The sequence below is a fragment of the Sinohyriopsis cumingii genome, unplaced genomic scaffold (assembly GCF_028554795.1).
Source record: "Sinohyriopsis cumingii isolate HCF-2022 unplaced genomic scaffold, ASM2855479v2 utg000957l, whole genome shotgun sequence".
NCBI classification, from domain to species: domain Eukaryota; kingdom Metazoa; phylum Mollusca; class Bivalvia; order Unionida; family Unionidae; genus Sinohyriopsis; species Sinohyriopsis cumingii.
In genome coordinates this window covers 53,855-68,482 of record NW_028315947.1, presented here as the reverse complement: position 1 = coordinate 68,482, position 14,628 = coordinate 53,855, and positions in this window count along the sequence as shown.

Genomic DNA, 14,628 nt, shown 5'->3' with positions numbered 1-14,628 from the left:
GGAATTTATCGGCTAAATAATAATCCGGATGTGAAAAACCTACCTGCGATGAAAGACTCACCGATGATAAATTGCGTGGCTGAGCGTGTTATCGAACATATGAAAAACGCTCGACGTGGATCTGGTCTGACCCAGTTGAGGTTGGATAAAATTAACGCGTGGGCGAAGACTGTCGCTGATGGTGCATCGGTGGACGATGTAGCTGCGTTGAGTAAAAAACTCGTCGCCGTATAAATCTCGAGGAGCGCCAATCGAAATTATCGATCACAATTCACATGCGTGGTCGCAGTCGGTAATGATATTTCCGCGGGATCGTGTGGTTAAATTTTATCCCACGGAAAATTCTACGGAATTTTCTGCGGAGAATAATAATTCCGATTCCATGTTCAGATTTATCAAAAAATTAAGCGCGTCTGATCCAATATCGATATGGTTATTCTCGAGCGAGGAAAGATACGATCAGTTTATTTTGCCATGCGGTGATATTTACCGGGATGAGATATTACACGAGTCGATGAGGAAACTTGCGGTAAAATATTCGTCTAATCCCGATCAGTTACTAACGAATTGCTTTACGGTTCCGTCTGTGGCCGCTCATGCCGCTAGGGAGAAAAACTCATGGAAGCTTACAAGGAACGAATTTCTCGCTGATATTCAACTTAGTTGTATCGAATACGGCCATGGCGGATTGTGGAATACCAAGTACGATTTCGAAGATATGATTTCCGTTGACATGAGCGCGTGTTATCCTGGAAGTTTTCTTGGATATGGCGATTGTGCCGAGTATTTTGCTAAATTCGGCCATCCTACCAGCGAAATGACAAGGGTAGCAATTAACGGACCGTTGCCTGATTTTCTCATGACCGGATTCGCTTGCGTCACGTCGTTTGAGTTTGCTGAAAATTTGCATAAAATCTGCTATATTTGGTTCGGCAAGCATTTCTCCCAGCGTCGTTGGGTTCCTACGGTGTTATTGAGGTATATGCTAGATTCGTCGATGTTAGTGTCGTTGACGGTGAGTGAGGCGATTATATCTTACAAAAAACAGATCGAGGTGTGGTTGCCGACGGACTGTGACAACGCGAAAGATATAGGAAGAAAAATAATTGGTAAATTTACCCAGGGTGGATCCGTTGACCACAAGCACCGGCACGCTAGATTATTTATCAACGACGCCGAGATGGATTTTATAATCGCCCATACGGTATCACGAGGAATATTTTGCAACAGAGAGAATATTATCATTGATGGAGCAAAATTAGGTACCGTGATTAGCTACCTTGACGGAGAATCAGCACAATATACGCATTTACAATCGTCGATGCTCGCTTATGTTAGTATAAATTTGCTCTCGATGATAAATAAATTTTCTGATATCGCGGTAAGAGTCGCGACGGATTCGTTCTATATCGATAAAAAATACCAAGATAGGCTAGAAAATTTAATCACCGATGGTAGCTCCTGGGGAACTTGGAGGATAAAAAATGAAGATATTCTAGATTATTGCGAAGACGCTGATGTTGAAGATCGCGATGAATTTCATCGAGGTAAATTTGGAGAATCTTCCAAGGCCGCATCTGCATTTGACCCAATTTCACGCAGTAAATTCGTCTACCTAAATGGACCTGGCGGTAGCGGTAAAACAACACGAGTAATAAACTTATTTGCGAACTCCGATATGATTGTGTTGACTCCGACTCACAGATTAGCGCGAGAAATAAAGCAACGCGGTGTTAATTCTTGCACGTATCACAGTTATTTCAAATACAGCGGTGGATCATAGGACTCGGCACGCATGGGAAACAAATATATCAACAAAATCATAATATTCGATGAAATTTGCACAGTAAATTTAGATATTTTAAAATCGATCTTGACTTGGCTGGAAGGGAAAAATACCGCTGTGATAATGTGCGGCGATCACGGCCAACCTAATCCTATCGATGGTGAATCGCCTCACGAATGGCTCAGAAGCTTCGTTGATTATTACGAGGAAATCGACGCTTATTATAGATCGACTGATATTTTACTGACCGAATTTAAGAAATTGATTCGACTACAACCGAATAAGATTCAGTGTGACGTTATGAGAAAAATAATCGACGAGACTCCGATGAGCGATTTTCTAAATTTGTGGCGTCCCGATCATTTGATCGTCGCTAGTAGAAAAATTATTCGTGATATTATTCAGGAAATGTTATTCAAGCTGCATTGCGAGAAATTTCCCACGTTGCAGGTACCGTTATGCTACAGGCCCACTGATACTCGACGACAAAATATTAATATTATTTTACCATGCGGAGAGGAAAAGATTTTGGTCTTGAATGATATTATCTTCGTTGATATTAATCTTGTCAATGACGCGATAAATGCAGAAAAATCGTCGTGGAAACTAGGATACGCAACAACGATACACTCATCGCAGGGATTGACCGTCGATGGTCAAGTTTGGATCGTCGATGACAGAATTTCCTGGTCAAATTTGGTATATTTAGCCGTGTCGAGAGTAAGAAAATTATCTCAGCTAGGACGAATTCGAGTAAACTACATAAGTGACGCTGGCGGTAGTTGAGTATCTTCTGGTACTATTTGTAATTCTTTGGTAAATCCGCGTTGAGGCGCTAACGAATCTAGGATATAAATAGCTGGTCTTCCTGACGATCTTGTTACGGCGGATATTTTGTGAGTTGTAACGCTCCAGGTTGGGTCGGTTGCTCTTTTTCTGCCTCCTTCAGCCTCGCCTTCTTTATACAAATATCTGACTGTGACGCTACCTAGTACAGGCTGAATTGTGGAATCTCGCTTTAGGGGTATATTCGATTTTGTAATTGCAATTGCGGGTTTCATTGCTATCGTTCGAGTTACTTCGTTATTTAACGCGTTGATTACATGAGGCAATCTTGATACCCAATCGTGAGATCGATTATTTTGAATAAATTCACGCGCGTATTGGTATCCGAATAATCGTTCTGCAAGCGTTTTATTGAATCTTTCGACGATAGCTTGATTACGATGAACACCTACAATACCGCGACGGATTTTGACATTATTCTTTTTCATCAATGAAGTAACCGCACCAAGAAATTCTCGACCCGGATCAACCTGGAGAAGATTCGGCCATGTCAACGGGGATCGTGAATAAATTTCGTTAAATGCCTTTGCAATTTCCGTTGCTGTTTTATTCGATAACGGCTCTGCTTCTTTATACCTGCTAGCGATATCAACGACTGTTAAAACGTATTTGTATGTGACGCCGCCAACGGTATCGTGAGGAAGAAACATAAGACCCGCCTGATGAACCTCATTAGGTACACTGACGGTGAAACTCGCGTATGGTATTTTCTTAGGCGGAGGAAGATATATTTGCCAGATTGCCTGTTTCGATAGCCACGATTCAGCGACGGATTGTTTTACTTTGGCGGCTTTGGCAAGTTTGGCGATCGCTGATTTTCCTCGCCAAAATCCTCGCGGAGAATAATATATCAGCTCCATATTCATTTACCAGCACCGAATACTAATTTGCCTTTCATCGCGCCTTTTATCAACCAGGATGCCAATTTCTCCTTGAAACTTTTGTCGGGAATTGCGTCTAGTGCGTGAATTAGCCTGATATCAGCGAGATGCCTTTGCTGTAAATCTTCGCCGCGATATGCGAGATCGTGGTAGTAACAAGCTTCATCGATGGCGTTTACTGGATCTTCACCCTGAAATGGTTGGTTATTATCGTCGAGTCTGATATCGAGTCTCGTTCCAGGTCCACAATAATTATATCCAGGTAGATGCTTTTCTCCGGGATATTTCGCCCAGGGTAGCCCAGGTAGATTTTTCATGGAGGCGGCAATGTCTCCTCCTGTTCTAGTTTTTTTTTTACAAATCTAAACTTTCGCGTCTTGCAAACTTCACATTCTCCTGCAATTGCGTTCCTGTTGTTACGTGTAACGATTTCGGTTGGATTTATCGTAGCTGTGTGCGTGCGGCACTTAACACAATATAGATCCATGTATTCTAGTAACATGAATGTAATTGATTTTTCAGCCACGAAGCGACGCGAGCAAATAAAACATCACGCGGCATTACCGAATTCGATTAGAATGATAATCATTGGTCCATCTGGATCTGGTAAGACGCAATTATCATTGAATTTGATCATGCGATGGCTGAAATGGGATAAGTTGTATTTGGTTGCACCATCCGTTGACGATCAACGTTGTTATCAAGTGCTAAAGGAATTTAGCGAAAATACCGACGAAGGCACAATCGAATTTATCACAGATATCAATGAAGCTCCATCCGTGGAAAATTTGGACGGCGATATTAATAATCTTGTTGTATTCGACGATGTTATGCTGGACAAGCAGACCAACCCGGCTAGGATATTCTCGCGTGGCAGATACAAGAATACCGATGTTATTTACGTAACACAGAGATATACGCAGATTCCAAAGGTGATTAGGGACAATTGCAACATTTTATCAGTATTCAATGGCGTGGACACGCACACGCTGAGAAATATCCATCAGACCTGGTGCAACGGTGACATGGATATAAATAAGTTTAAAAATTTGTTCAGCCGCGCTCAGGCAACGCCGCATGGTTTTATTACGATAAATCTTCATGATCCACGCAGTCGGTATCGAATTGGTCTCGATCAAATTTATTCATGAGAAAGCAGCCCGCGTTGCAACAAAAAAATTCCCTTAATTTATTTTTCCTGTCTCGAATGCTATATTTACTAACACACCGGCGCGACCAACCGATGCATCCGGTCTGAAATGCATGAAAATTAGCTTCCGTAGAAGGCGTTATTTCTGCTTTCTGAGGCTTCTACAGAGAAAGTTCTCGTAGGAAGCCTTATTTGGTCTATACACGAAGGTCTGTTAAACTTCCCTGCTGCTTATAGCTGATGTGAATTGTATGGCATGAAAAACAAACTTTGAAAGACAAATCATTAGAAACAACTAAATGGAAAAATACTGAAACAGTGAAATCCGCGATTTACAATGATTTACTCTATCAAAAGATTTGGAAATTGAGAAACAGGTAATACAATCTGCTACATGTTTTCGTAAAGTAAAAATGTTGTCATATATACAGTTAAATGTCGATTATCCTCACCAGATAATTATTTGTTGGGATGTTAGAATTTTGGTCAAAGTAGAATTGTGAGATGGAGGTATCTTGATCAGTGGTTCTAAGGAAGTAAATACGTTTTTAGTGTTTTGTACACAAATAGCAACAATAATAATATCATCAAGATACTTTTATTAAATACTTGGTCTATCCCTGATCGGACTATTACATAGGTGTGATGGATGGTCATTTTATGCATGGTCAAGAACAAAAATGCCAGAAGGTTTTGATCAAGATAAATGCATCTGACATGGATTGAGTACAAATCTTTGCTGATTGGTGAATAACCTTATCACATTTTAAATGAGCATTGATTGTCGATGGACAGTTAATATGTCCGCTTGGGTTATACGATGACTTTGATCAGACCAGTATGAGTCTTGAATTATGCTCCATTATCTTTGGATTTCTGCATGACAAGTTATATATTGTCATACTGGTATTATCTACATACCGGTGTTATCTAGGAGACACTGGTGAGAAAGTAAAATCTCTTGCTTCTCTTCAAACTACATTTATTTCTTTAAATAGATAACATAATAATTTGTAGTGCCATAGCAATTAACATTTTACGAGCTCATGTATTATTCTGTTTGCAATTAATCAGCAAATTAGTTTCATGTATGTAAATATACGTTGCAGTGACATACAGTTTTAGAGACACAGTAGTAGTGCATACAGATGGTTTTAGAGACACAGTAGTAGTCCATACAAATGGTTTTAGAGACACAGTAGTAGTCCATACAAATGGTTTTACAGACACTAGTAGTCCATACAGATGGTTTTAGAGACACAGTAGTAGTCCATACAAATGGTTTTAGAGACACAGTAGTAGTCCATACAAATGATTTTAGAGACACAGTAGTAGTCCACACAAATGGTTTTACAGACACTAGTAGTCCATACAAATGGTTTTAGAGACACAGTAGTAGTCCATACAAATGGTTTTAGAGACACAGTAGGAGTCCATACAAATGGTTTTAGAGACACAGTAGTAGTCCATACAAATGGTTTTAGAGACACAGCAGTAGTCAATACAAAAGGATTTAGAGACAGTAGTAGTCCATACAAATGATTTTAGAGACACAGTAGTAGTCCACACAAACGAATACTCTGGATAATCAACTTTTGGACAGTAAAAATTTTCTTGCATGAGATTCGTATTTCACGTTGTTACTTTCTACCTAGTTAAAAATGATTTTATTCAAAATGTAGGTAATAATTTTAGAAACCTTATTGATGTGACAAATCACCCCGTAGTTTAACTGGATCTTTTGCCTATCAAATTTTATATCACATACATAACCTACACTTTGGCCATTAAGAAAGAGACCTCATCATGATATAATGTCTGAATAAACAGCATAACATTTCCTGAAAGGGACATGGGCCTGAGTAGCCGAGTGGTCTAAACCACTCACCATTATGGATCACTGCCATCTCACTTCTGTCTGCGTGGGTTCGAGCCTCTGGCTCAGCCAATGTGGGTATGTGAGAGAGCTTGCAAGTAGCATTTCATGGGTTGGTGGTTCTTCCCGGGTTCTTCCTCCATCATTTATACTGGCTGCCATGTATAGCCAATATTGTGCTGAAATATGCGTTAAACCTTATAACACCAACTGAAACAGACAATGGAATGTATAGTTGTTTGATAACGTATTATAAGCAGATCATAAAGTCATAGGAACTTGGAGTTTTGTAACGTCCTTCATGCTATCATTTATTTCTTGCTTAGGGGGGTTCAAAACATCAATATCACCATCATGAATTGCATTCAAAGTATCCATAATATGTGTGTGTGTAATAATCGTTGAAATAATTGTACCATTGTTAGGAAGATAGTGAACTATTCTCTTAGTATTATCAGTGAGTTTACTGTTCAAGAAATTAAAAAGGCATGAAAATAACACAAAGGCTGACACTACTTTCTGTTAGCCATTCCACTGTGATCACATGGAGAAAATATTCTTTCTTTTATACCAGACATAATCAAGTCTCTACTACGCCTACACAAGTCCAAATTTCTCGATGACTTGGTTTATCTGAACATCTACAGATGTAAATATATAACACTTTGATGCGACACAGCTACATATCTGTTCACTCTTGGTTTGGTACAGCGAAACAAATTCATCAGGCGCCATGTCAGTATCGTTCTAAAATATGAGTTGCTTGCCAATTTCAACAATAATTTAAATCTGATACACGATATATTAATTTCGGTACCTAATTCAGAACTAAAATATTCCTGTGGGATACATGCACCATTGTCATCATCATCATTTGCTAAACTTAGCATAATATAAACGAAGATGCACAATTCATTACAACCGCTCTGGTGGCCTAGTAGTTAGAGCATCCGCCTCGGATGCTGGAGGTCGTGGGTTCGATTCCCAAACGAGTCATGCCAAAGACTTACAAAAATGGTACTAACAGCTGCCTCGCTTGGCGCTGAGCATTAAGAGGTTAGTGTTAGGGCTGGTCGGCCTGGTGTCAGGATAATGTGACTGGATGGGACATCATGCTACATGTCTGCTGCATGATGTCTCAGTGCTAGACATCACTGTAAGCTGCCACATTACAGACATCGTAGTGATATGACTGAAAAATTGTTAAAACTACGTTAAAAATCCAAATCACAACAACAATTCATCCCTGACACAACTACAAAATATTGACTGTACTTTTAATAAGATCAAAGGATTCGACTATATAATCAAAAATACTGCAACCATTTCTTAAGTATAATGAGTATATTATCTAATGTATTAATGTCTTTTATGAAGAGCTACAACAAGGCAAAAGATCTCATTGTCGCCAAAAAAAGAGGTACAAGGACACCCTCAAGGCTTTGATCCTGATAGCTGGGAGAGTGTCGCTGCTAACCGATCTGCTTGGCCCAGTCAAGTCAACGCTGGTGCGGAAGCCTTTGACCAGAAAAGACTGGTGGACGCAGCTAAAAAAATGTGATCTGTGCAAATCCAGGAACAGCAGATCCGCAACTCCCGGCCAGCAACCTTCACATCCATGTCCCCACTGCAACAGACTCTTCCGGGCCCGGATCGGACTGATCAGCTATTTCCGGACCCACCCCCATTGAATCGATGTCATTAAATGGTCTTCATCGACACCGATGGACGAACATCATTATTATATAATCTTCCATTTAGGATAGCTACCTTAAACATAGCACAAACGTCAAAGGGAGACAATCCAAAGTTATTTCTAAATCCTTATATAGGATATATGATTAATTTACCGTCATGTATATGATACTACCAAATCCTTCGTCCAGGCATTAAAATACAGAGGTCTTGAACTTACCTGATTGTAATAGACTATAGAGTCAAGATTATCGCTAGTTTCTACAGAACTAAAAGCCCCCCCCCCCCCCAATATAAAATACTGCAAACCTCCACCCCACCCCAGGCTCCTTATGACAGACCAGCATAGGGTAGGTGTGCATGAATATGAAGTGACAGTACTTGCTGATTCTAATTTTGAAGTATCATAGATGCCCATGGGTTTGAGTCTTTCTTTAAGGCTGGCAGATCGGATCCCAAAACGATGGGTCTTACTAAATACCGCCTAAAGGAATAAGATCATTAAGACGGCAGTAAGAACACTAAGACAGCAGGAAGAACACTAAGAAGGCAGTATGAACACTAAAAAGGCACTAGCAAACTCAGGCAGGCACTAAAATATACAGGCAATGGCGAGTTCAGATTGTTGTTCTGCGACTAAAACATGTCTCTTAACAATGTATACAAGGACCTCAAGCTGATTCAGAGTTTCGATGTCGTTATATCAGTAATCAATTTTGTTTTTATTTTAAATACACATATATAAATATTGTTTCAACAGTAGTTTCTATTTCAACAGAAGGCTATCACATCTTTGTTGTCTAAATCTGTACTGAAATTCCATTGATTAATCATTAGCATTGTAACAAAATAACAATAAAAATAATAATTTCAGTCTTCTAAATGAATTGAACATGGTGCACAATTTCATCGAAATCCCCCCCCCCCCTCTCTCTCTGTCTGGGCCTTCGTAGAAAGATACCAGCAAAAATCCGTAAAAAAGATACAAAGAAAAAACAGCCTGCCGGATTTTCGTCTCTTTTATGCAACGACGTATCAATATCCATGAATGATGAAAAAATGTAATAACACGAATCAATGGAAGGGGGAAAGTCAGACAAGTATGTGTATTTGTATGTGATATAAATAAAATATATGTGTAGCATGTATGCTGTATTTTTTATATACCACTCATTGTATAAGCTTTTTGTTAAAAGGAAACTCGGCAAGACTCGTTTGCTGCTAATAAATAATGTATACATCTCGTTGTATATTAATGATACAGCATGCATTATATATATATATATATATATATATATATATATATATATATATATATATATATATATATATATATATATATATATATATATATATATAGAGAGAGAGAGAGAGAGAGAGAGAGAGGGGATGAGAGAGTCATCACTGAAAACTTTACTAATAATTTGAAACGCCTTTGACACTGTATGTGGGTTAGATAGATGGTACGGATGCATTGGTATGAAAGGGCGTGCTTCTTGAATATAATCTAAATGAAAGAGCTATCTCTCCAATGTTTAGGGAATGATCATTTTACCCCCAAAATGTGTCTCCAAAACTATAATAAGGTTATCAAATAACCTTGCCTGATTATCATGGAGTAGGTGTAATACTCTAATATGAAACATCAGCAGTTCCTTATTCTATAGTCGACTTACGGTAGTTATCACTGTAAGGGTTTGTGGATGATATATTAAAAATATTAAGCGAAAAATTAACCAAGATTGAGGGTTACATAGAGGGTGGTGGACAATGATGTGAATTTAATGTTCTAGTATAGCAGTTATCTCTCTAAAGATTTTGGACTTGTGACCATGAACTTAATCTTTAACCAATGTTAACGCTGCTGCCTCCGATATAATACATGATTTATAGATCTCTATCGTGCTAAATCAGCAGCAAACGATATTGTGCGTTGTCTCTCGTCCTTTTAGATCTAAACATAGTCATATATTATCTTTGGGATTTTTGATCTCCTCAAACCCTGTGCAAATGTCAGCGGGAAACAACTATTACACCTTTCATGGCCATTTATTGAAGGAATGTTGGCCACTGGTCTAAGTTACATGATACATGTACCATTAACAAAACATAAGCATATCTAGCTAGATACATAGATATCAACACTGATAACAAGAGTTAAAATTACAAGATTCTTTGAGTTCCTTCCTGTGTTTAAAAACGTAGAATACAAATTTACATTTACGTCTACTTTGCAAAGCAGATAAATTTCTCATCTGAAGTGCTTACAGAAAGAATTTTGGTAAATTGTAATTTACAATACTACTGAAAGGTCCAACGTTCACATACGAAAGGACTTTTTGATTCAATGGCTATTTTTGTCTTGTATATCGTTTTGTTATTGAGGTAATGCCATGTAGGCTAAGATCCCAATTAGTACAGAACATTTGAATGAGATAGAGAGAATATTAAACATAAACAAAGAATGAGTTATTGCATTATTATTCGCTATAGCTTATATTGCTATAATCATGGAGTACCTTTCAAAACTTAACTGTATATAATACAAATTTTATATCTTATATTCAACGTACACTTTTTTGCTCACTTTCATGGGCAGATAAGAACTTATCCACTGCAATTCAGTGAGATATTTAGATAAACAAAGTTTACTAAACAGTTAAAACAGTTCTTTTCCTGAACTATTTCGTAAATATTAGTTTCTCTCCTATAGCTTGATTGTACAAAGCCTCTCTAAAACCACAAGAAATAAGCATATAATTGCTTTCATTAGACCATATCTTACAACCCAATGATGGCGTTCATTGCAGTCGCATATTAGAACATATTCTCCAAAGTGCGACATTTAGAGTATCTTCAAGTAGTATTTACTGCCTTCTTTACGTAGGCTGATCAAAGACTATGTCTTCCTATTTCACCCATCGCAAAACTGCTTGCTGTAGAGTTTGTAAGTTTCAATACATATTCACTGCAATATAAAACGCATTATTAAAGCCCCATATTTCATTTCCATACGAGAGAACAGGCAGTATCTTAGCATAACGCTTTTAAACGTTGTGTCTATTGATAATTTCCAAGAGAAGCAACTTGCATTTGACTGCAAATAAGACCTTAAATGTTTCCTCAGAAAGGTCGTTTTGACAGTTATACGAACCACCACGTGAAGAGAATAACCGCATTTGTTTTATTCAAATTAATATTTACCATTCATCACTATAAGGTTCAAGTCGATTAAGTTATCGCTGCGCCTCTGTTCGCGTTTAAACAACAAGAGTATAACAAAACAAACAGTTTAAATATACCGTTTATGTTTACACTATAGCTGTCACTGGCAAAGCACTTTGAATTCAATTCAAGATTAAAGAAATGGTGACTTAATGCAACCTTGACGCACAACGGAAGAACAATGACGACACATGTTCGTCCTTTTGTTATCCAATTACAGGCGTTTACATCCGTACATCATTTGCTGAACAAGCAATTGCCTTTCTTTTATTGATCTTTTAATATTATGATAATTTTGTGGTGTACAAAAAAATGTTATACCTCTGTTTTATGCTTTACAAAATTGAGTCATACAGTTTAAATACAAGTAGAAAGATGAAACTGCCTTTCTTATGTGTCACAAATGAAAACAGGTCTTTAAGTATACGCGGGGATAAGGCCTGCCTGTAGTGGTGTTAAGTCTAGGTAGCAAATTTTTCATAGATTTATTCCTTCGTGAGATCAAAACGATAGTGATTGAGCTTCTCGAGTTTTCTCTTTGATGTAGTATTTCTATAGTCCTGACGCTTTCCGGATTGGTCACCAACCTTACCGCCACTTTATGAAACTGGAGCCAGTACTTTCCGTATTGGTCATCTTCCCTACCACCACATTATGAAACTGGAGCCAATACTTTTCAGACTGGTCACCAACTCTACCGTCACTTCATGAAACTGGAGCCAGTACTTTCCGTTTTGGTCATCTTCCCTACCGCCACATTATTAAACTGGAGCCAATACTTTCCGGATTGGTCACCAACCCTACTGTCACGTCATCATATTTCAGTTCTGACTTAAATAATTAAAGACGTGACACTCATTCCCACTAAAAGGGATTATACTGGTAAATTTGCAAAATTTAAAAAAAAATAATGTCATTGTCTCACTCTCATTTATGCTTCCTGTGCATGAAATAAAAGAAGCAAAGTTAATATATAAGGGAAATCTTCCATATGTGTAGAAAATGTTTGAATATACACGAGCGTAAGGTCAATAGATAATACACGTGCATAAGGTAAATAGATAATACATGTGCATAAAGTCAACAGATTATACACGTGCACAAGGCAAATATGTAATGTTGTTAAGATTTCAACCCATCTTCCACTGCTGACCAAACACATATCCTCCCCACTTTCCACTGCTGAACAAACACATATCCTCCCCACAAATCGAGTTTTGGAAAAAGATATGACAATGATAAATATGTCAACTTATGTACCGGAGAAACTAGAACTGTACATTTATATTGCATAGATATGTCCCAATATGTGAAATAAAAACTCGAACTACATATTCATATTGCATAATTATGTTCCAATATGTGAAATAGAAGCTCGAACTACACGTTCATATTGCATAAATATGTCCCAGTATCTGAAATAGAAACTCGAACTGCACATTCCTATTGCATAAATTTGTCTCAGTATGTGAAATACAAACTCGAACTTCACATTTATATTACATAAATTTGTCTCAGTATATGAAATACTAACTCGAACTTCACATTCATAATGCATCAGTATACCATAGTATGAGGAAGTAACATAGAAGCTCGAACTGCACATTCACACTACATCAGTATATCATAGTATGAGGAAGTGACATAGAAGCGCGAAATGCACATTCATACTACATCAATATATCATAGTATGAGGAAGTGACACAAAAGCTCGAACTGCACATTGATGCTACATCAATATATCATAGTATGAGAAAGTGACATAGAAGCTCGAAATGCACATTCATACTACATCAATATATCATAGTATGAGGAAGTGACATAGAAGCTCGAAATCCACATTCATACTAAATCAATATGTCATAGTATGAGGAAGTGACACAGAAACTCGAACTGCACATTCATACTACATCAATATATCATAGTATGAGGAAGTGACACAGAAGCTCGAACTGCACATTCCTACTACATCAATATATCATAGCATGAGGAAGTGACATAGAAGCTCGAAATGCACATTAGTATTTCATCCGTATGTCACAGTATGCAACACTGACATACATTCAAACTGTACATTCGTACCACATAAATGTCATAGTATGCGTCACTGAAATATGCACTCAAACTGTACATTCGTACCACATAAATGTCATAGTATGCGTCACTTAAATATGCACTCAAACCACATTAGTATCATATAAATATGTCAGAGTATGCGACCTGAAATATACACTCAAATTGTACATTCGTATGACATAAATATGTCATAGTATGCGAATCTGAAATATACACTCAGACTGTACATTGGCATTACATAAATGTGACATAGATACTCGAATTACAGCTTAATAGTACAGGTATATTTATCTTGGTTTGTTTCACCCTTTGATGCCGTACAGTAAATATGTTCTTAGATTTAAAACGGACATTTGGTAGGAAGTTAGAGTACTGCATGTATAGTAGATATCTAAAAGAGTAAATAAGCGTGAATTTAACCACATACATAGACAAACAAATCGACGAACACTTTTGTGAAAGGAGCAGAACTTTGAAACGTAAGACCCGTGAAATGAAGAACACACACGTTCCACGTTCAGAGGTAGGACAACTTTAGCAATATAAACATTTAATACAAAACTCATAAATTTACGTTGGGGAGCAATCTGTGCAATACATTTGATCAATCTTTATAAGTCTGGCAAGTAAAAGGTAATGTGTTTACAAAAGTCGCAAATACACTCTAGGGACAACGTGTTCTCCGAAAGTCGTAAATGGAATATGGCTACAGGTGTTCTCTCATTGGTACACTGATATCATTCGTAAACAGGTCATGTATTACTGTATTGATTGAGTAGTATAAATATTAATTTCAATTTTCTAAAGCGGACAATACTTTGGAACCGAACTGTTGTCGGTTGTGGGGAGCATCAACGCTTATTAAGCCGAGATATCTACGAGAGAACGAGAGAGAGAGAGAGAGAGAGAGAGAGACCTACCGTCCAATTTTGAATGGATTTCATATGCTAAAACACATCCCTCGGGGGGTAACATACTCCAGAGAATTTCCAGTGCCTCGTGCAAAAGTATTCCGTGCTGCTGTATTCTAGGTGTCAGTGTCTGGCATAAGACACATGCAGCTGTAATTGCGATATTAGTGACATAAATTTCC